At 43.6% G+C, this 24,301-nt stretch overlaps 1 protein-coding gene across 1 annotated transcript in view; it reads left to right on the top strand.

The window, feature by feature from the left end:
* LOC126334994 (sodium-independent sulfate anion transporter-like) overlaps positions 1–24,301 on the top strand; it is a 696,684-nt gene that overhangs the window by 272,344 nt on the left and 400,039 nt on the right. The window contains exon 3 of the mRNA XM_049997810.1: positions 2,903–2,976. The gene's annotated coding sequence lies outside the window, so the exon portion shown is untranslated. The remainder of the gene's footprint in view (positions 1–2,902; positions 2,977–24,301) is intronic.

Here is a 24,301-nt window from a genome sequence, read left to right on the forward strand (position 1 = left end):
CAGCCCTCTCGCAGTGTCCGGAGCAAGTATGGCGGGTCTGACACACCGGTGTCAATGTGTTTTTTTTTTTTTCCATTTCCAGGAGTGTATAATCAACCCGTGAAAGAGACACCTTAGAGCACCAGAATAAGAAAAAACCAACTCCGAAATCGATTATCCGAATGAGTGTACTTACAGAAATTTTTAAATGAAACATTTTATTCTTCTGGAAACAGCTAGTTAACAAGTTGCACCTCTGAGTGAGAACCTAGGCCACTCTTTGCTGGTCTCAGTTGCGGCGTAAACAAGCTCATAAAGTCGGCGATGTGCAATTCTCAAATGAAGTTGATATTACACTAAGTTCAACCAGTACTCGTCTCATTCAGCCACTTATCGCGAGAAAATCATATTACCACCCGAGCCATAAAAATCACTTACTTACAGTCATGTTTTCATCGCAGGAACGTATTACTTCCTCTTTTCCTTGCTGTCCTCTTTTCGAGGTACTTTACATGCCTTTTGCAGCGTGATATCCGCAGGCGAAATGGTGGAACGGTGAATGAGGTCCTACCTTCTTAATTTTTGACCCCATGTTCGAAACCCGATTATTACATTTGTTTTTATTTTTGATTTATATGCGAATGTTTGTAGGTAATTGCTACAGGAACTTTGCCCAATCTATATTGATGTAACGCTGTACTTATTCGTCTACTAATTGAATGTGAGGCGAATGAATTTTTTTTAAAAAAAATAAACGATCTGTAATTGTTTTCGGTGAAATTCCTGTAGTCTAGCTTGATTCATAATCAACTGCAAGCGCCAGTTTTCCGGAAAAGTGATCCCTTGTGCATGGTTTGCGCGAAATCTTCAACAATGTTAACAATATTTCTTTCCCGAGCGAGATTCATACGAAGAAATCACTGAGGCAAATCTGCCTGCGCTCGATGCTCATGGTGTTCGGAATAATCTGTGTTTCGAATGTTTCAATGATCGGTATGGTTTAAGAGAATACACTGAATCTTCTTGAAGAATAAACATATGAATAAAATATAACAATTAATGAAAAAATCGATATGCGAAGGAAATACCTGGATATGAGAAATTAAAAAGATTGTAACCGCTAAATATACCGTACATACATATATATTGCATAATAAATAGAACATGATTCTACGGACATTCTAGATAAATGATAAAATAAATAAAAACAATAATCGTGTTTCGAACATGAAGCTTAAAATTTTGAAGCGTCCTCGCTAACCACTTTTTTATTTTATTTTTATTTATTTGTTTTATTTTCTTTCTTTATTTGTTTTTGCACTTACTGCGTAACTATATGTATAGTTTTGATGCTGATACCTACATCAGAATATTTTATTATCTGAAGAGAGCAGTAGCCGAAATCGGTAATAGTGAATCGTCAAACACACGGTAAATCTCAGTCTTTTGTGGTAACCTGGAGCAATAGCTGTTAGTGAAAACAAGCGCTAAACGAAAGGTTGTGCACGTGAATGGCGGATGTAGCTAGTAGAGGTCGGAAATTATCTTCGCCCTTACAGCACCACATTATGACGATTGACTACTGGAATGAAATTGTTATTTGCTCCCTTAGCTTCCGCAGAGCTCCAGCCAGTAAATGGAACTTGTGAAGTCGTCTTTTGAAAGGTAACGTTCCGAAACCTGCGAAAACTACATCCCATCCGCTTGCCAGGTTTTCTTTTTAGGTTTCGCTTGCGGACGTTGGAGGTAAAAGAATGGCAAATGCGAAAAAAAGGAATCCTCGGAGTGTATGAACGGTGCGTAGAGCACTTGCCCGCGAAAGGCAAAGGTCCCGAGTTCGATTCTCGATGCGGCACACAGTTTTAATCTGCCAGGAAGTCTCATATCAGCGCACGCTCCGCTGCAGAGTGAAAATTTCATTCTGGAACAATAAGTACAGATTAATTCGTGACTAATTCTGAATATATTTTCTGTAATGATTACAGTACCAATGCAGTTACAATTTATTCCCATTTGATGGCTAGGAATCATAAATTCAGTACTGATGACGTTCCGCTCTAGGGTAGCAGTCTCGTATCTCTTGTCTGCGCAACCAACCTGACACAATATTTTATTTCAACAGGTCTCGTCAAACAGTGTTATATATATTTGTTTATATAACAGGAGTGTTATATTGTGATTTTGCAACTTTTCCACAGTTTTCGAGCAGTGCCGTTGGAGTGCGTACATAATAGTTTGTGTTGTGTTTTTCTGATGTAGATAGTTGCCTACAGATAACGTATTGCAATTTTGGCGCAGTTTCTTTTGTAGGCCCCCATATTGGTGAGCTTATGAAAATACATCATGTTATGATATATTTTTGTTTATAATCTTTGTTATCGTTATCATTCGATGTAGTTTCTAATCTCTTATACTTATTTACTTACTCGCGAACACCTGTAAGAGGCTTAAGACAATCTTCTCATGACGTATTTATTTTTCTCATAAGAGAGCCTTCACTAAATAACGATCAGAATTTTTTTCTTCGCGAAGGCACATGATTTCGAAATGCAATAAACTTAAATTAATTTTTGCTCTGTATATGACATATTCTTCAGTATATTTTAGTTAGCAATACAATTTTTGCCAATGTTGGAATTTTTAGCAGTAATTAATTTACGTTTTAAGAAAACTTTGATACGATATCTTAATGGAATTTTTTCGTTCATAATGCTAAGTTCTGTCTTTATTTATTTTCTTACCTTCCCCTTATGTACCTGAGCATATAAAAATTAATCTCTTGTTTATTTCATCAGTAAGCTGTTATTTTCTTACCTTGCTAAACATTAAGCTTAACTTTCGTTCTCCTGTTAGTTTCGAATAGCGTGATGGTTAGGTATGTGTTACAGTCTGAATATAACGTGAATTCTTTTTTTCATTTCAGATCAGTCAACATCAACGCAGCTCTTTCTGTTTGAAGGTGTTGTTCAGCACGACTCTGTTTTTACAGTCTTTTAGGTTAGTAGGATTTTACTTTTTCTGCTTTGTATTACTTACCTATGTCTGTTTCTGCACAAGATCACTAAAAGCCAAGTTTTATCCATATTTTGGTCGGGATAGTAACGTTTGCCTTCCTCTGCTATTTTTTCTTTTTTAAAAAACTGTTTTTCGTAATTTCCTCTCTGTGACCAAATGCTATTAAACATCGTTATAATGCATATTTACAGGTGGTTTTTATATTTAATCAATAATTGTGCGCTATCATTTAACCTTATTGTTGTTAAAACAAATTATTCAATTACTACGGCAGTCGTAAGTTGACGTGTAGATTAACAATAACTTACTGCAGAAAATGTTATGAACCTGCACTCTGGTTCTTGTGTTCCGCTACATGGAATTCTAATTCCAGCATCAGTTAACGGCAACTAAATCTGAACTTTGTCTCAGTTTACTTTCTCGTTGCTAACTGGAGAACAGATGTTCCGTGCTAGTGTGCTTTCACACGGCTCAAATTGTCTCACTCTTCGCAAACTCTGTTTCACTGCGCCAGATAAATAATTCGTCCCATATCTGTCAGGCCACCAATTTTTTAATAACAAACAATTCCCTGTAATTTCCTGGTCATACCATGAGAAGTTTGCGCCACAGCACATATGATCGTACTAATTCAGTTCTATCACTCTTCCAGAATGATATTTCACTCTGCAGCGGAGTGTGCGCTGATATGAAACTTCCTGGCAGATTTAAACTGTGTGCCGGACCGAGACTCGAACTCGGGACCTTTTTGCCTTTCGCGAGCAAGTGCACTACCAACTGAGCTACCCACGCACAACTCACGCCCCGGTACTGGCAGAAGTAAAGCTGTGAGGACGAGGCGTGAGTCGTGCTTGGATAGCTCAGTTGGTAGAGCACTTGCCCGCGAAAGGCAAAAGGTCCCGAGTTCGAGTCGCGGTCCCGCGCGCAGTTTTAATCTTCCAGGAAGTTTCATATCAGCGTACACTCCGCTGCAGAGTGAAAATGTCATTCTGGAAACATTCCCCGGGCAGTGGCTAAGCCATGTCTCGGCAATATCCTTTCCTTCAGGAGTGCTAGTTCTGCAAGGTTCGCAGTAGAGCTTCTGTAAAGTTTGGAAGGTAGGAGACGAGGTACTGGCAGAAGTAAAGCTGTGAGGACGGGGCTTGAGTCGTGCTTGGGTAGCTAAGTTGGTAGAGCACTTGCCCGCGAAAGGCAAAAGGTCCCGATTTCGAGTCTCGGTCCGGCACACAGTTTCAATCTACCAGGAAGTTTCTTATCACTCTTCGTAGGGTACTTGAGGTTTTCCCAATTAGTAGTATACCCTCTTCCAAAATTATGTGTTCCACCACTTTCTCAACAGCTAAGACCGTTCATTGGACGCAAAGCTATTAGTGGACATTTCCTACCGATACAGGATTCCGGCATGAAAATACCCCAAGTTCCGTTATTCTCACACAGCTACCAGTTGTGTTTAACAGACTGCGTAAAATCTACCTCTTGTCTGTAGCGAAATGATATTATACAACACGAAAGACTCTTTCTGGTAGGCTTCACTCAACCATTTCACTCTACCGATTGTCAAAAGCCAAATTTAATGACGAAGCGCAGCCAGTGCTGAGACAGTGATAGCTTTCATCTTCATGTGGCACACTGAATGTGACTGAGAAGTCACCGTGACGTTGTGAACTTCAGAGTCACCAAAAACATATCAACTGGCTCAGCGGTATCAATTTCATCTAAGCCGTAACAGAGTAGCGATGGCACGGAAATAATGAAATAACGGATTGTTGGACCTTCATGCTTGATTGTAATAGCCTTTGAAAATTTTCTCCTTAAGAAAGACATTTTTGTGACAAACATTCGTAGATTTTAAAACAAGTAAAGTTGTAAGTCAGAAGTTTGAACATATTTGTCTATTATGGTATTGCACTTCAATGCTGAGTTGGCTAGTGACATTCGAATTATCAGTGTTGGTACAGTTTAGCTATCATTCTCACCTGTTGATGATAAAAAATATTATATTATAGAATACTGCAGTTTGAATTTTTCTGTTTGTTCCTGTGATATTACACATTCCCTTCAGCAGCAGCCCTCCTGGGTGGACTTCGAATCACTGACAGTTGCCTCCACGCATAAAGAAAGAACTGATTTTTTTCCCAATACTTGTGAAGCAAGATACTGTATGTTAAGAGATGCGCTCTATAATAATCGATGATAAAGCGATATTAATGGCTGCCACTATGACACGTTGAAAATGTGATTAGAAAACAATCTTCATCAACATGAAGTGACGAACAATGTCTGGGGTTTCGTAACTTTGTAAGGACGCACATTTACTTTGTCAGTTACATAGTATCTATGGTTGCATGCTTAACTATTGAAAATTATTCGAATATTATGCTACGAACAGCGAAAGTTTCATGTTTTCGCTGTATCAGAGAGGAGCAGCTTTACCACACCAGTCTCCTTCGATACGCATTTCGCAGACGTCCTGTACGACCGTCGGGAGTGTCCAGAGCGTTTCTTTTTACTCTTGCTCGATGCACCTACTGGAGTGTGTTATCATAACATTCTCACAAGGTGGAAGAAACGATGAACGCTTCATTCCTGATGATGTGTGAAGAAGGGAAGGTTTCATATGTTTTGTAAACAATAATCGCTTGCCGGCCGCGTTGGTCGTGCGGTTCTAAGCGCTCCAGTCCGGAGCCGCTCTGCTACTACGGTCGCAGGTTCGAATCCTGCCTCGGGCATGGGTGTGTGTGATGTCCTTAGGTTAGTTAGGTTTAAGTAGTTCTAAGTTCTAGGGGACTGATGACCACAGCAGTTGAGTCCCATAGTGCTCAGAGCCATTAACAATAATCAGAATTGCGTAGAACAAATAACATGCGAAAATATGCTGAGCGTGTCTTAGACTTCAGTGCGATATAGTCTAAAGATTATTCGTGCTACTCTACACGTTAACGTTGGATTGCCTGGAGTCACAGGACCGAAAAAAATTTTAGGGAATGAAGTGCTGACCCTGCAACACAACAGTCATCAGTACAGACGACAAACCAAAAATAGGCTGATTTTGGTGGTTTTGTGTTTGTGTCAAGCAGTGTTCTTCATAGTTTGGCATTCCTAACTGCTGCCAGTTACCTAATATTGAAGAAGGAACTAAGGAATAGAAATTCTTGCAAATTCAGTGGTCATGCTAGAGTTGGAGGAGCTTTTAGTTCACTGATGAATGACTTTATCATTTTTTAAACAAGCGTTTATTAAGTTCATGAACGATCTGCTATCTGTTCGGCATCTTGGGAAGAATATGGTACTATCATTCCGGTAGCGTCTAGCGATATTCGTCATAATGGTTCCAAATGCCTCTCTGAGCGCTCTGGCGCACTGCTAAGGACACACGACTTCATTTGAGACAAGCAGGGTTCACGTTCCTGTTTGACCTTTCTGATTGAGATGTTCCTTAGTTTTCATCAATCACTTAAGAGAACCTTTGGAAGGGTCACTAGATGTGAGAAAGGCCCATTCCCTGTTCCCAATCACCCCCAACTAAGCTAATGTTTCGGCTGTAGTAAACTTACAATCGGTACAGTGTTAGACAGTAATCTTGCTTCCTTCTGTTTTTGTTCAAGAGCTGTGCGCTGAGACAAAGAACTTGGCACCTTTATTATCGGCGACACAATTTAGGCATCGCAAGTTTATTATTCAGCCAATTTATCTCATCTCTTTTCGCAATCCGTGGCAGACGAAAACTCTCTCACACTTTTGGGTGACTCTGCGAGCGCCCTGATTCACTTCTTTTTTGCAGGCGTGACCTTCGGAGTATCTGCCAGTCCAGGCGTCGGCTAAACTCAGCTATTACAGGCACTGTTCCGCTTCTCATTTCTTGGTTGGATGCTTTCAAGGAGACGCAGATCCTTTCGAGCGAGAATGTAGCGTGCAACACAGCATCGGAGCTCCGTTACCACTGAGCGTGGTTACCGGGCTGCCAAACTCTTTTTGTTCGTGACGAAGTAACCCTTTACCAGCCACTAAATAAACGAGTATTTTGTAACTACCGCCTCACTTCATACCATCATTTGCAAATTTACTGCATTAATCTAATACCTTCGTTGTATTCACCTTTGTTACATGCTTTAATTAAGCCCCGCTCGTTATATTTAATTGTGATTCTTTTTGCGTTTTTAACATCTATTTGCTACATGTTCTACACGCAAACTTAATTTTTTCAGCATATTAAATTCATGTACATCGCCCAAATGGCACAAAATCTTTTTTTTTTTTTCATAATGACACCACAACAGTGACTAGTTAATCTAATGATAAATTCTTAAAGACATATGTGAGTGTTAAATGCCTTTGTATTTTTGCGAGATAGCAACAAATTCTTGGAAATTCCTTTATCGAAGAAGGTTCTAAACTGGTGACGTGAGGCACGTTAATTGTTGACGAATGTTCCTGAAGATCTACTGGACACGAAAAACAAACTTAAATACCGCTAAAATTGTGAACTTTCCACACGCTTTATAATTAATTAGATGATATTCCCGCGATAGTAGTGCAGTATTTATGAAGTATTATAGATTCATTTATTCGCTGGCCATACACAATCAAAAATCTATTTTAAGAATAAATCTGTAGAACAGTTGTGTCCGTCTGTTTCTCTGTTTGATCACGCTAATCGGCAAACATACAACATGAATTTTCATGGAGTTTTCAGAGATAACTAGCGCATAGCTTGTGACGCCATATAGGCTTTATTTCATCAAAACTGGATAACGTTTTGTACGGACGCAGGAGGAGCTGGCCACTCTTCGCGAACAGCTGAGCGTGTTGATGGCTGCGGTCAGCCGTCTTCAGGCTGCTGCCTCGGAGTGTAGCGGCAGTGGGGAGTCTGGTGCGTCGCATGGTGCACCCCAGGTGTTAGATGCTTCACCCACTGTCCCTGCTGTCGAGACATCTTCGCGGGTACCGGGCGCGGTTGGGCCACCCTCTCCCCAAGGGGAGTGGCGGGTTCAGCGGCGTTCGCGGCGCACGAGGCGTAGGGTCAATGTGGAGGCTGGCCGTGTGGCATCGCCCGCTCTGCCTGTGAGTGGACATGTGGCTGCTCCTTCAGCAAGGTCCGAGCAGGCACACGGGGGGAGGGGTTTATTAGTTATTGGGAGCTCCAACGTTAGGCGGGTGATGGAGCCCCTTAGGAAAATAGCGGAAAGGTCGGGGAAGAAGGCCAGTGTTCACTCTGTCTGCTTGCCGGGGGGTCTCATCCGAGATGTGGAGGAGGCCCTACCGGCGGCGATAGAGAGCACTGGGTGCACCCGACTGCAAATTGTTGCTCATGTCGGCACCAATGACTCTTGCCGTCTGGGTTCAGAGGTCATCCTCAGTTCGTACAGGCGGTTGGCGGAGTTGGTGAAGGTGGAAAGCCTCGCTCGCGGGGTGGAATCAGAGCTAACTATTTGTAGTATCGTTCCGAGAACCGATCGCGGTCCTCTGGTTTGGAGCCGAGTGGAAGGCTTAAAACAGAGGCTCAGACGATTCTGCGGAGAGCTGGGGTGCAAATTTCTCGACCTCCGCTATCGGGTGGAGAAATGTAGGGTCCCCCTGAATAGGTCAGGCGTGCACTACACGCCGGAAGCGGCTACGAGGGTAGCGGAGTACGTGTGGAGTGCACATGGGGTTTTTTTAGGTTAGAGAATTCCCTCCCTAGGCCCGACAAGACGCCTCCTGAGACGCGGCAAGGCAGGAGTAGGCAAAATGCAACAAGGAATAACAATATTAATATGCTAATAGTAAACTGCAGAAGCGTCTATAGAAAGGTCCCAGAACTGCTCTCATTAATAAACGGTCACAACGCCCATATAGTACTAGGAACAGAAAGTTGGCTGAAACCAGACGTAAACAGTAATGAAATCCTAAACTCTGATTGGAATGTATACCGCAGAGATAGGCTGGGCAGTGAAGGGGGAGGCGTGTTTATAGCGATAAGAAGTGCAATAGTATCGAAGGAAATTGACGGAGATTCGAATTGTGAAATGATTTGGGTGAAGGTCACGGTTAAAGCAGGCTCAGACATGGTAATTGGATGTCTCTATAGGCCCCCGGGCTCAGCAGCTGTTGTGGCTCAGCACCTGAAGAATAATTTGGAAAATATTTCGAGTAGATTTCCCCACCATGTTATAGTTCTGGGTGGAGATTTTAATTTGCCGGATATAGACTGGGAGACTCAAACGTTCATAACGGGTGGCAGGGACAAAGAATCCAGTGAAATATTTTTAAGTGCTTTATCTGAAAACTACCTTGAGCAGTTAAACAGAAAACCGACTCGTGGCGATAATATATTAGACCTTCTGGTGACAAACAGACCCGAACTATTTGAATCAGTTAATGCAGAACAGGGAATCAGCGATCATAAAGCGGTTACTGCGTCGATGATTTCAGCCGTAAATAGAAATATTAAAAAAGGTAGGAAGATTTTTCTGTTTAGCAAAAGTGACAAAAAGCAGATTACAGAGTACCTGACGGCTCAACACAAAAGTTTTGTCTCAAGTGCAGATAGTGTTGAGGATCAGTGGACAAAGTTCAAAACCATGGTACAATATGCGTTAGATGAGTATGTGCCAAGCAAGATCGTAAGAGATGGAAAAGAGCCACCGTGGTACAACAACCGAGTTAGAAAACTGCTGCGGAAGCAAAGGGAACTTCACAGCAAACATAAACATAGCCAAAGCCTTGCAGACAAACAAAAATTACGCGAAGCGAAATGTAGTGTGAGGAGGGCTATGCGAGAGGCTTTCAATGAATTCGAAAGTAACGTTCTATGTACTGACTTGGCAGAAAATCCTAAGAAATTTTGGTCCTATGTCAAAGCGGTAGGTGGATCAAAACAAAATGTCCAGACACTCTGTGACCAAAATGGTACTGAAACAGAGGATGACAGACTAAAGGCCGAAATACTAAATGTCTTCTTCCAAAGCTGTTTCACAGAGGAAGACTGCACTGTGCTTCCTTCTCTAGATTGTCGCACAGTTGACAAAATGGTAGATATCGAAGTAGACGACAGAGGGATAGAGAAACAATTAAAATCGCTCAAAAGAGGAAAGGCCGCTGGTCCTGATGGGATACCAGTTCGATTTTACACAGAGTACGCGAAGGAACTTGCCCCCCTTCTTGCAGCGGTGTACCGTAGGTCTCTAGAAGAGCGAAGCGTTCCAAAGGATTGGAAAAGGGCACAGGTCATCCCCGTTCTCAAGAAGGGACGTCGAACAGATGTGCAGAACTATAGACCTATATCTCTAACGTCGATCAGTTGTAGAATTTTGGAACACGTATTATGTTCGAGTATAATGTCTTTTCTGGAGACTAGAAATCTACTCTGTAGGAATCAGCATGGGTTTCGAAAAAGACGATCGTGTGAAACCCAGCTCGCGCTATTCGTCCACGAGACTCAGAGGGCCTTAGACACGGGTTCACAGGTAGATGCCGTGTTTCTTGACTTCCGCAAGGCGTTTGACACAGTTCCCCATAGTCGTTTAATGAACAAAGTAAGAGCATACGGACTATCAGATCAATTGTGTGATTGGATTGAGGAGTTCCTAGATAACAGAACGCAGCACGTCATTCTCAATGGAGAGAAGTCTTCCGAAGTAAGAGTGATTTCAGGTGTGCCGCAGGGGAGTGTCATAGGACCGTTGCTATTCACAATATACATAAATGACCTGGTGGATGACATCGGAAGTTCACTGAGGCTTTTTGCAGATGATGCTGTGGTGTATCGAGAGGTTGCAACAATGGAAAATTGTACTGAAATGCAGGAGGATCTGCAGCGAATTGACGCATGGTGCACGGAATGGCAATTGAATCTCAATGTAGCGAAGTGTAATGTGATGCGAATACATAGAAAGATAGGTCCCTTATCATTTAGCTACAAAATAGCAGGTCAGCAACTGGAAGCAGTTAATTCCATAAATTATCTGGGAGTACGCATTAGGAGTGATTTAAAATGGAATGATCATATAAAGTTGATCGTCGGTAAAGCAGATGCCAGACTGAGATTCATTGGAAGAATCCTAAGGAAATGCAATCCGACAACAAAGGAAGTAGGTTACAGTACGCTTGTTCGCCCAATGCTTGAATACTGCTCAGCAGTGTGGGATCCGCACCAGGTGGGGTTGATAGAGGAGATAGAGAAGATCCAACGGAGAGCAGCGCGCTTCGTTACGGGATCGTTTGGTGATTGCGAAAGCGTTACGGAGATGATAGATAAACTCCAGTGGAAGACTCTGCAGGAGAGACGCTCAGTAGCTCGGTACGGGCTTTTGTTGAAGTTTCGAGAACATGCCTTCACCGAGGAGTCGAGCAGTATATTGCTCCCTCCTACGTATATCTCGCGAAGAGACCATGAGGATAAAATCAGAGAGATTAGAGCCCACACAGAAGCATACCGACAGTCCTTCTTTCCACGTACAATACGAGACTGGAATAGAAGGGAGAACCGATAGAGGTACTCAGGGTACCCTCCGCCACACACCGTCAGGTGGCTTGCGGAGTACGGATGTAGATGTAGATGTAGAACGGAAAAACGCTACCGTAATTGAAAATTTTAGCCACCCTAATATTATAAATGCGACAGTAAATCTGTCTGTTGCGTTTTCACGATTATCCCGATGAAATTTGGTATGGATATAACATGAACACTGAGAAACGGCACAGTCTAATTCAGAAAGTATGTGCCACAAGATACCTACTGATTTTAAGAATATAGCGCAAATCAGGGAAAAATATTTACCCTTCGGGGTAATCTTTGACTTTTGAACTTCATCATATTGTGAAAACGTTCTCATTGGTTGATATGTACTACGTGATACGATTGAAATTAATGAATACAACGCTTGCACTATCTTCAGTGTGTTTAATCCATGCTTGCACGCTACTTGTTGCATAATGCACACTTTGTACAATGTATAGCTACTTCAGTAGCTCGATGCACGCTCCTGCCCAGAATCCTCTACATTCACTGCTGGGCAGCGATACTGTAACTGCCAATGCATCATGCGTTGAGACAACTTGGGAGGGTGGAGATCAGCGTGCACAACACGTGCTATGCACATCCGAAGCGACAGACAAGTGAGGGCAGCTGATGTTATTGAACGCACGGTATCTTGCTTACTCAGCATGAGTCATTAAAACAATGCGAGCGAAGCCACAGGTAACAACAAGTACACTCCTGGAAATGGAAAAAAGAACACATTGACACCGGTGTGTCAGACCCACCATACTTGCTCCGGACACTGCGAGAGGGCTGTATAAGCAATGATCACACGCACGGCACAGCGGACACACCAGGAACCGCGGTGTTGGCCGTCGAATGGCGCTAGCATTTGTGCACCGCCACCGTCAGTGTCAGCCAGTTTGCCGTGGCATACGGAGCTCCATCGCAGTCTTTAACACTGGTAGCATGCCGCGACAGCGTGGACGTGAACCGTATGTGCAGTTGACGGACTTTGAGCGAGGGCGTATAGTGGGCATGCGGGAGGCCAGGTGGGCGTACCGCCGAATTGCTCAACACGTGGGGCGTGAGGTCTCCACAGTACATCGATGTTGTCGCCAGTGGTCGGCGGAAGGTGCACGTGCCCGTCGACCTGGGACCGGACCGCAGCGACGCACGGATGCACGCCAAGACCGTAGGATCCTATGCAGTGCCGTAGGGGACCGCACCGCCACTTCCCAGAAAATTAGGGACACTGTTGCTCCTGGGGTATCGGCGAGGACCATTCGCAACTGTCTCCATGAAGCTGGCCTACGGTCCCGCACACCGTTAGGCCGTCTTCCGCTCACGCCCCAACATCGTGCAGCCCGCCTCCAGTGGTGTCGCGACAGGCGTGAATGGAGGGACGAATGGAGACGCGTCGTCTTCAGCGATGAGAGTCGCTTCTGCCTTGGTGCCAATGATGGTCGTATGCGTGTTTGGCGCCGTGCAGGTGAGCGCCACAATCAGGACTGCATACGACCGAGGCACACAGGGCCAACACCCGGCATCATGGTGTGGGGAGCGATCTCCTACACTGGCCGTACACCTCTGGTGATCGTCGAGGGGACACTGAATAGTGCACGGTACATCCAAACCGTCATCGAACCCATCGTTCTACCATTCCTAGACCGGCAAGGAAACTTGCTGTTCCAACAGGACAATGCACGCCCGCATGTATCCCATGCCACCCAACGTGCTCTAGAAGGTGTAAGTCAACTACCCTGGCCAGCAAGATCTCCGGATCTGTCCCCCATTGATCATGTTTGGGACTGGATGAAGCGTCGTCTCACGCGGTTTGCACGTCCAGCACGAACGCTGGTCCAACTGAGGCGTCATGTGGAAATGGCATGGCAAGCCGTTCCACAGGACTACATCCAGCATCTCTACGATCGTCTCCATGGGAGAATAGCAGCCTGCATTGCTGCGAAAGGTGGATATACACTGTACTAGTGCCGACATTGTGCATGCTCTGTTGCCTGTGTCTATGTGCCTGTGGTTCTGTCAGTGTGATCATGTGATGTATCTGACCCCAGGAATGTGTCAATAAAGTTTCCCCTTCCTGGGACAATGAATTCACGGTGTTCTTATTTCAATATCCAGGAGTGTATATCATAAATCGAAATCCAAATTATTAATGTTATTGATAATTTATTTCACTTTCGCTGTGAACTGGCTTTAGGCTTTCTAGACCATCATTAGGCATCTTAAAATTGAACAGACAGTCCACTTAACATTAGCGACAGTTTCTGACTATACAAAGATTGTTATGTACTAGGTGTGTGAGAAAAGTAGTTTTACTGGTTTCTTACGTATCAAAGATTTTAGTTTTTCCAGCAATACACCAGCGGAGTCGTTGTTACCAATCTTGGTAACAGCGCTCAAAATTTTCAACTGGTAGGGTCTTTAACATGTTGGTCACATTCTTTCGAATGCTATCTGAAGTCCTAAAATGATGTCCTTTTAAGACTTTTTCAATTTCGGGAAAAGAAGAAAGTCACAGAGATCAGGTGGAAAGGGGGCTGTGGAACAACAGGAATGCCTGTTCTCTAGGTGCAGCATCCACCTGTCTGCAGTGTCCGGTATCACGCGATTCTCACACTTTTCCTGAGCTTTTCAAGGACATATTTGTAAAACAATTGGTTGGCAGATTGTCCTGTAGGGACAAAATCTTTATGCCAGATACCGCTACTGTCAAAAAGGCAAATCAGCATTGTTTTGATCTTTGATTTGTTCGTTCGAGCGTTTCTCGGTCGAATAGATGCCTCAATGTACAATTCCTCCACAAAAATCCAGAATTCAGCACATGTGATCACACGAAAACACCGCTCATGGTCATTGGCAGTCGTCTCAAGAAGATAAACGCACATTTTTGTTCGATTGTCCTTCTGTTCAGAGGTGAGGTTTTTCGGCACCATTGTGGCACAGACACTCCGCACGTGCAAATTTTCGATCGAGATTTGATGTAGAGCGAAAGTGCTTAACAGGTCATTCAAATGGCTCTAAGCACTATGGGACCTAACATCCGAAGCCATCAGTTCCCTAGACTTAGAACTACTTAAACCTAACTAACTTAAGAACATCACACGCATCCATGACCGAGGCAGGATTCGAACCTGCGACCGTAGCAGCAGCGCGGTTCCGGTCTGAAACGCCTAGAACCGCTCTGACACAGCGACCGGCAACAGGTCATTGATCATCCTTACTGCTAATAGTTGTCTAATCTCACAAGAGCATGCACAGTTTGACGTTTTGGTTGTATTTTGAAGCTGAATGTCTCCCTGAGCGACGTTCATCTTTAAGTTGTGCGCGGCCTTCCGAAAATGATTTGTACCAGCTAAAAAATTGTACTCTCGATCAAGAATGTTCCCCATGAGCCTGTTTCAACTTTTCAAAGGTAAGCCCATAACATCATCTTCAGACCAAGGTATATCGTGCCAAGTATCAGTCGGTACTACACAGTGGCTCCGTGCTACAGCTCCCCATATCATCTAGACCTCGGTCTGAAGACGATTTATAGACGGAAACTCGTAACCAGAATTAAAAAGAAGTTGTTGCGTCTTGGATTGATTTTGATTAAAATGTACTGCGTATTTGAGTTTTTGATATGTCTATATCTATACTGGTGTCGAAAATTGAAGCAAAAAACGGAAATTTTGCATGGTTAAGTTTATTTTGTCACAAAATCATATGAACAGATGATAGCAGCGTAGGAGCAATGTAAATGCAGAATGTAAGCCGCCCGCTGTGGCCGAGCGTTTCTAGGCGCTTCAGACTGGAGCCGCGCGACCTCTACGGTCGCAGATTCGAATCCTGGCTCGAGCACGGATGTGTGTGATGTCTTTAGGTTGGTTAGGTTTAAGTAGTTCTAAGTTCTAGGGGACTGATGACCTCAGATGTTAAGTCCCATAGAGCTCAGAGCCATTTTTGAACGTCAGCATCAAATTTGTGACTGTGAATTTTTCGTAAAAAAAAACTGCTACAATTCCTTTTCCGCCACTTAAAGTTATGCGTCGAGTTCGTATCGACTATTTTTATCTGTTGTCCTATAACAGGTGGTGAAAAATACCGTCTACATAATGAAAAGCTATTAGTTTCTGAACTATTACCGATAGACAACTATCACCTTAAGTCGTATTAACAGATTCTTCTTACGCTTCATGGTAGAGCAGTTCTGTGTCAAAGAACACTGAAACGGCACTGTATTCTACTACAGTTTATTTCAAGGTATCCAACACCTACGGTAGCAAAACCCGTAATCCCCACCCTATTTTTTAAAGAATCGAACTCCCATCTATAAAAAAAAAAACCTTAAATATCTGACAACTTTACAAAAAATGTTGACATTTTAAATATTTGACGTTTAGCATGTAGGTGAGAAGACGTTTAGAAAAAGTCTGAAATTATGTTTAATATTTGATGGAAGTCGGTTATCAGACATTGGACGAGTGTAGTATGGATAATTTGTGCTCAGTTTTAAGCAAAAGCTAATCTTTTCATATATCGCAATATTAATGACACAATACCTCTTGAACTATGTTTTATTACTCGATGCCTTGTGGTTCTATCGTAGAGGCCTAATTTGATTCTTAGATTAGTTCTCATGCTTGAGCGAGATGAGCTGCGCACAGTGGCCGCGCGGTTTGAGGTGCCATGTCACTGACTGCGCGGCCCCTCCTGCCGGAGGTTCGAGTCCTCCCTCGGACATGGATGTGTGTGTTGTTCTCAGTATAAGTTAGTTTAAGTAGTATGTAAGTCTAGGGACCGATGACCTCTGCAGTTTGGTCCCTGAAGAACTCACACACGCATTGAACGAGATGAGTTCAAGTGCGTTCCAAGGCAGCTGGGGGGTAAAGTTTTTGTCGTCAACGTAATGGGTATTTGTGACTGAAGGCTTAAAGTGTACTTCACACATGTTGAATGCAGTCACTATGGTAACAGCCAATCATGAATAAAATTAGATTATAATAGATACTTGAAGGTGCGGCCGGGCGATGTGGCCGAGCGGTTCTAGGAGCTTCAGTCCGGAACTGCGAGATTGATACGGTGGCAGGTTCGAATCCTGCCTCGGGCATGGATGCGTGTGATGTCCTTAGGTTAGTTAGGTTTAAGTAGTTCTAAGTTCTGTGCGACTGATGACCTCAGATGATAAGTCCCATAGTGCTCAGAGCCATTTGAACCATTTGAAGGTGCCTAATAAGTCGAACACACGTCTGTTATATTTAAATTATGGCTGGACGAACTGCTTTTTGTTTGCATATCATCTTTTAGAAATCCGTCTTACATCTCCTAACCAATAAAATACACCTTTATTTCGATTATGCAAAACTGCAGGGGCCGATGACCGTAGTAGTCTGGTCCCTTTAATCCCTCAAACCAACCAACCATAACTGCGATTATGATGTAACCCAGCTGTGCGGTTTACTATGTACACATGCCTGTCCTGTTATAGACCGGCATTGTATTATCTGCATTTCATGCCAAGCCAGACAACCTGACGAGAAAAGCTTTGTCTCTCGCTGTGTGGGAATCACACAAAAGGCGTGCGAGCCTTAAGAGGCCGCTCTGGGTGGCCGCGCGGTTTGAGGCGCTGTGTCACGGATTGCGCGACCCCTCTCGCTGGAGGTTCCAGTCCTCCCTCTGGCATGTGTGTGTGTGTGTGTGTGTGTGTGTGTGTGTGTGTGTGTGTTGTTGTTGTTGTTGTTGTTGTTGTTGTTCTTAGCATAAGTTAGTAGTTTGTAAGTCTAGGGTCCGATGACCACAGCAATTTGGTCCCTTAGGAATTCACGCACATTTGAACTTTTTTTTTTTTTTTAGCACTTAGGGACATAGACACAATGACATATGGAAATCTGGATCGATTCGGGAGGCGTGCACATGTAGCCTAAGTGGTTAAGACGAGCTCTGGCAGCAGGAAATCCGGTTTAGAACCCCGGTCTGGCACTTATTTTCATATGTCTGAAGTAAACGGTACAGCAGACGTCAAATCGTATTCGCCATTTGCGATTACATTTCATAATTGAACATGGCTGTCGATCGTCAGTGATGCCTGTTCCTCCACTCATGCAGGACATTTGCATCGAATTATACAGTGCGACTCCTTAAGTGACTGGTCAGTGCGTCTTACTGCCATGAAGCGTGCCCGGGTTCGACAATCGGCCGGATCGGAGACTGGGTGTTGTGTTGTTATCATCATATCATAAACATTGACGCGCAAATCGTCAAGTGTGGCGTCAACTGAAGAGACTTGCAACTTCCCCAGGTAGGGGACTCCCGGCCATCAATGCCATACAAACATTATATTTCATCGAATTATACACAGAATGTCAAATATAGACACTGCACTAACTGTTTACAAGAAGTCGCTAGTGCGTTTCTGTGAGCGGTCACGGATTTCAAATTAGTCAGTTCCGATTTTATAGGTGACCCTTGTGCCTTCGCACATACTCACATGATTTGTTGAAAGGGTGTTGATACGTAAGAATGGAGCCATTAATTATTTGGGGGTTGTGTTTAATGAGTGAGATGGACTTGACGAGATCTAACTGAAGCCATTAAACAGCATTTGCTTGTGTAGCAACTTAGAATGTGTTTTTTTTTCTGACTTTCATCCTATAGGAATTGGACTGTTGTCCTGTTTTTGTGTTTGTGAAAATTATCTATGAAATTGCAAGGAATCAGCTGGAGGCGGCTTATTAACAGCAGTGCATGTTTTCCAGTACAGTGGTCAGATCTCAGATCTGAATCACATATTAGTGAAGACGGTTGGTTCGCTAATTGATTTCGGGCGGGGGGGGGGTGTATACCATACAGAGAGGTCATCGGTCCCATCAGGTTAGGGAGGTACAGGGAAGTAAGTCGGCCGTGGCCTTTCTAACGAACCATCCCGTCATTTGCCTGAAGCGATTTAGAGAAATCACGGAAGACCTAAATCAGGGTGACCGGGTGCGGGTTTGAAACGTCGTCCTCCCGAATGCGAGTCCAGTGTGCAAACACAGCGCAGTCTCGCTCGGTCTGGTAAGATCAGCACGTAACTTATCGAGCATTCATTTCATTACATTTAACCGATTTGTGGAAATTAGGGAGCCAATTCCCTTCCATCCAAATGTTATCTGCGAACTGCCGGCCGGTGTGACCGATCGGTTCTAAGCGCTTCAGTCTGGAACCGCGCAACCGATACGGTCGCAGGTTCAAATCCTGCCTCGCACATGGATGTGTGTTATGTCCTTAGGTTAGTTAGGTTCGAGTAGTTCTACGTTCTAGGGGACTGATGACCTCAGATTTAAGGCCTATAGTGCTCAGAGCCACTTGAACCATTTTAACTGCGAATTACAATAGATATTGAGCTTATAGTATCCTCTGCCTTTGGATATCGTTGGTCTGATGCGTTACTAACTTAAATGGCCGTCGACGTTCGATCTTTCTTAGGTTGATTTCCCATCTTTTCCAGAGTCATAAGGCTTCAGTAACATTGTAATCGTGGCCCGCAGGACGCTACACATTCCCATACCATTCATACCAGTCGACCTGTCAATCAAGGAGCCGGAAGTTACAAAGACGGGAACTAATCGTTAGGTCACAGCTGCGCCCCCCTCCGATTTCTTGAGTACAGAGTTTTCATTTTAATGCAACAGTGAGTGAGAGCTGCGGTTTACAATTCGCTCCACGACTGAATCTTAGCACACAGACTGGTTGTAGACGAGAAACACGTTACGTCACGGAGTTGCAGAAGGAAAGAAAGCTGAAACATAGTGTGGAAATTCCTTGTAACTTTTGGAAGTAACCAATGTTCCTCTATTTTTGTTGCTGTGGATTGCTTACATCGGCTGTCAGTTCTTTTTCGGATGTTCCTCGAAACTTGGCGCACTTGAAATGCGCTTAGTTAGTAGGAAAACAAAATTTTAGGACTCACTGATGTTCCTTCTGGATGGAGCCTGTCGGAAAAACTGTATAAAATAAGAATTTTAATAGCTTATCGCACAACGTTGGCTTGTGGAAAAGAAGTGCATCATAAATCATTGCTTCTTAGTCTGTGAAAAACAGGGGAACTTTTTACGGTTTCTGTAGCTTTGTTATGATCTTGTGATGTTTAGAATTGGGAAGCGTAACTAGTCAAAAGTGTCATCGGATTTGACACACTTTTGTTTGTTTCAATAGGATTATTGAAGCAACAGAACATATGGTTGTCTCTGATCAGGTTTGGTGAAATGCCTAAAAATGAATAAGCCATGTGAAGGTCTGGTTTTAGGACAACTTCCTGATTGTAGTAATCTATTAGCATCATGTATCGAGACAGTATTGGCCTGGAATCTCATTGACTGGGGTACAATTTCTTCAGTGGTGAGTCTCACTTTGAAATGAGCCCCTACGTCCAGTGAAGACGTTTTTGGGGATACCCCGGAGAGCGGTGGGATACCAACCTGACTGCCGGCCGCCATACGACCTGACACCCGGGAGAGATGATGATGTGGGTGACGTTTCTTTTTATAGCAGGACCCCTTTGGTCTTCATCCGCGGCACCGTTGCAGAACAGAGGTATGTCGACGATATCCTACGCCCTGTCTTGTTGCCCTTCATGGCAAGCCATCCCGGATTTACATTTTACCAAGAAAATACCCACCTGCGAACGGCGAGAGATTCTGCCGGATCTCTCCCCAGTTGAGAACTATTGAGCATTATGGGCAGCTCATTTAATGTATATTCTAAGAATAAACACACCAGCACCTTGAGGATCTCTCGAAAATGCGTCGTTATTGCGACAATTTGTTTTAATAAAATGACGAAAAATGTCATATTGGTGATTAAAAATGTACTTTACTTGAAGACGTTCTTGTTTCGCAAAGCAGAGTCGAGAAAGAACTGACTCGTAAACTTTCTTTAATGCTTTATAGACGGCTGAGAGCAAGTTACCTTTTAATTCTGTTGCAACTGTGTCAGTCTTTTCTGTGCTGTTTACTGTGAGTGGTAGATTCTTTTACAAAATGGTTCAAATAGCTCTAAGCACTAGGGGACATAACATCTGAGGTCATCAGTCCGCTGGACGTAGAACAACTTAGACCTAACTAACCTAAGGACATCACACACATCCATGCCCGAGGCAGGATTCGAACCTGCGACAGTAGCAGCAGCGCGGTTCGGGACTGAAGCGCCTAGAACTGCTCGACCACAGCGGCCGGCCTCTGTTTTACCAGATGATATATATACATACAAGGCTGGAAGTCACAGAATATTTTTGAAATGCAGAGTCGGGAAAAAAATTAGAAACGGCTGGCCCCGAAACTGCTCCTTCATTAATTTCATAACTTGACGCTGATGACTACTACACCCTGTGGACCTAACGGAACATTTGTCTCTATGCTAAACATAGACCTTTAATCGCCTTATAGGCGATACAGTCTGGAACCGCGCGACCGCTACGATCGCAGGTTCGAATCCTGCCTCGGGCATGGATGTGTGTGATGTCCTTAGGTTAGTTAGGTTTAAGTAGTTCTAAGTTCTAGTGGACTTATGACCTCAGCAGTTAAGTCCCATAGTGCTCAGAGCCATTTGAACCATTTTCTTAACCGCAAATGTGTCATTAATACGACATTTGATTATACAAGAAGTGCCAAGAACTATGTGTTTTTATAAAGCTTCTGTGTGCCGTTGCCTTGACATGGCACAGCTTCATAACATGAAACACGGAAATGTTCATACGAATACAATATGCCTTCAAAAATGGTTCAAATGTCTCTGAGCACTATGGGACTTAACATCTATGGTCATCAGTCGCCTAGAACTGAGAACTACTTAAACCTAACTAACCTAAGGACATCACACATCACCCAGCCATCACGAGGCAGAGAAAATCCCTGACCCCGTAAAATATGGCGAGTCCCAAGTACCTCACATCGGACCCTAGGGGAAGTCGACAGCAGTACCTGCTGTATTTGAAACTGCGTGAGACGTCGAAATGACGTCACATGGGCATGAACGGTTCGGAAGGGAAATATTGCTCTCCCCCCCCCCCCCCCCCCCCCCCCCCGCTCCGCGTAACGGACTTGTGACGTCACACTAGTCGCGTTGTCCGACATACATCACGAACGTTCGGCTACGTCCGGGGCCAGGCGGGAAATCAGTTTGTCAATGAAAAGATACCCAACAAATTCTTTAATTTTGTCGTTTGATATCGAGAACGTGAAGTTTCACCGCGGAACTACGAAGTATTAAAGTGGTCCCAAACAGTAGTTGGCTCCTCACTGCAACTCGGAAGACTCACATGGGTCGTATACCTTGTTCGCCCCGTGCATGAAGTCTTGTGATATGAGTGTTGCGCATGTGAACCAAGCGCACTGTTGCCACATAAACATTGTTATGACGTCCGTTCGGCAGTATTCGTTTCTTTACGATGCTACTTGGACGAAATGCCACTGTGTAAATGGCGTGCGTTCTCGGTCGCGAGCTGAGAGAAAGTTTTCTTTTCGAAGCAAAAATTCCTGACTCACACACCCCCGGTAATTCTTCCTTCCCCCCGCTCCCAGGATTTCTTTTTGCGCCCCCTCTGTGCCTCCGTCCTTGGCGGGAACCTGTCTCGCCAAACCCTCAGCACGACCCCGAGTGTAGAAATGAATAGTAAACCAAGGGCAGCCTATCGTGGAAGCGCCCTCGGCGTGACGTCACTACTCAACCCCGTTAGTAAGGAAGCCGCCTCTCCGGCAGGCAACTGCCAGCCCGCCCCCGCCCTTCGCCTCACGTGCTGCCACCGCCAGTCTGCTTTACGACGGTCCTAAACTTTACGAGTCCCCATAAACGACGCGCACGCCTCTCCTTGCCTCGCCTTGCCCCGCCATTACACCGGATTCCGCGCTCGCGACGCCCGGGTGAACCACCGGTTGTCCTCGTACGTTACGTCGCGGTCGTATGGTCCTCCGAACTTTGGCCACCGTTGTTTCCGGGAAGCATATCTGGCGAACAATTTTGCCAGTGCCATTTGAAATACAGTGGGAACCACGAGCTGCCGACAATTGTACATTTTTTCTTGTGGGAGCTGCAGTGACGAAGCTAAAGCTTATTTCTCAATTACTTCTTTTGTGTTTAGCTTTATGAATTGACAATGGCAAAGAAGTCCCTTTATTCAAGGGCGAGCTCAACATACAAATTGTGTTTCATTACCTGCCACCTGGTCTTCGTAAGTAGTCCCTACATACGCACCACATTTTCATACAGCTCGGAAGCTGTGATAATATTCGTACTGTAATCCTCATTTAGATTCCAAATTTTATGTCTGATAGTACTCAACACAGCACAAGGTCTGTGAAAATAGATTTCAGGTGGAAGTCCTTACACATCACAACGTAAACATTAAAAACCTTAACTGACTAAATTCCTCGTCAGAATTATATTTTTCAGTAGGCTTCAACTGTCGACTTACTAATTTATTCTCAATGCATTTGAAAAATTTGGACCTACGCCATTTTCAAGTACACTAGACGTAAATTATTATACACAGTCATCAGATCTGTCATGGCAAATGTTGTCTTCCTGGCGATTCATTCTTTTTTTCATTCTCTACCCCTAAAAGTGGAATGGGTTGTTCGACTTCTGACCCACTGTATAGTCAAGGTATTTTCATCTAACACCAGGCGAGCCACCGTAAAAAGGGGAGCAGAGGAAATCCAATGTGAGAATATTTGGGAGGAGGTTTCCACTTCTGGCATTTGCCATACAGCCAAGGAAAACCTCGTGAAAACTTTGGTTAGAAGCAACATATGACACTATTATTAATTTTAGGAGAAGTCACAGACAAAAATATTAATTTATCTGTATACAAGGTATTAAAATACATACTTACCATTCATATCCTGTAAGGCGATAGTGAATAAAATTACTTACAAGGGAAACTCCCCATTGTAGCCTCCATCAGATTCAGTGGTAAAATAGCCCATTGGACAGCCCGTCAAAAACTGAACACAGATCAAGCATGAAAACTGAAACAAGGTGTACTGAACTGTGAAAAAAGAAGCAAAATAGAAACAGTGAACGGTTCAACTTCAAGATGTGTAACATCGAGCTAACTGGAAGAACCAGGACCTCGTGGTTGTAGAGATTAGATTAGATTCAGTTTTCGTTCCATAGACCCAAAAAATGAGATGATTATCGTGAGTGTGGAACATGTCACAAAATATAAAATGAAAACATAAAACATTTGAATATAATTGACAGGAGATTGTCGAAATAGGTGAACAGAATGCGATTAACTATAACAGATAATATTTACAGAATTAACACACTTTCAGAATGAAACAATGTTATGCACTATTAATAAATTTGTCGCACACAATATAACTAACCTTGACTGTTGTGACCAAGTGCTGTCAAAACTGAAATCTAACAGACATTTTTACTTAAGCTGGCTTAACAGTCTCTGTTAATATAGTCATCATAGAGTAGAAGGAGTTCCCTATCAAGAAGTCTTTCAAACTCTGTTTAAACCGTGCTTTATGTGAAACCAAGTTTTTAATTATTGCTGCAATTGATTGAAAACGTGTGTTTCTGAATTCTGGACCCCTTCTTGGACCAAAGTAAGTTATTTAAGGTCTTTATGTAGATTTTTCTTATTCCTAATGAAACCAGGTTGGTAGGTACTCAGATAGCGCACAGAATAAAATTGTGGATGGGGCCGTAAACAGTTACTGTGAGTTGCACAAACAAACACACAACTTTATTTTTCTAAGAACCACTTATTTACACATTGATTTAAGAGATCACAATTAGAGAATATGGCTGAAGGCCTAGTTAAAGAAAACTTGTGATGCTTTCTGGGCTAAAGGA

Source organism: Schistocerca gregaria, chromosome 2, assembly GCF_023897955.1.
Source record: "Schistocerca gregaria isolate iqSchGreg1 chromosome 2, iqSchGreg1.2, whole genome shotgun sequence".
NCBI lineage: Eukaryota > Metazoa > Arthropoda > Insecta > Orthoptera > Acrididae > Schistocerca > Schistocerca gregaria.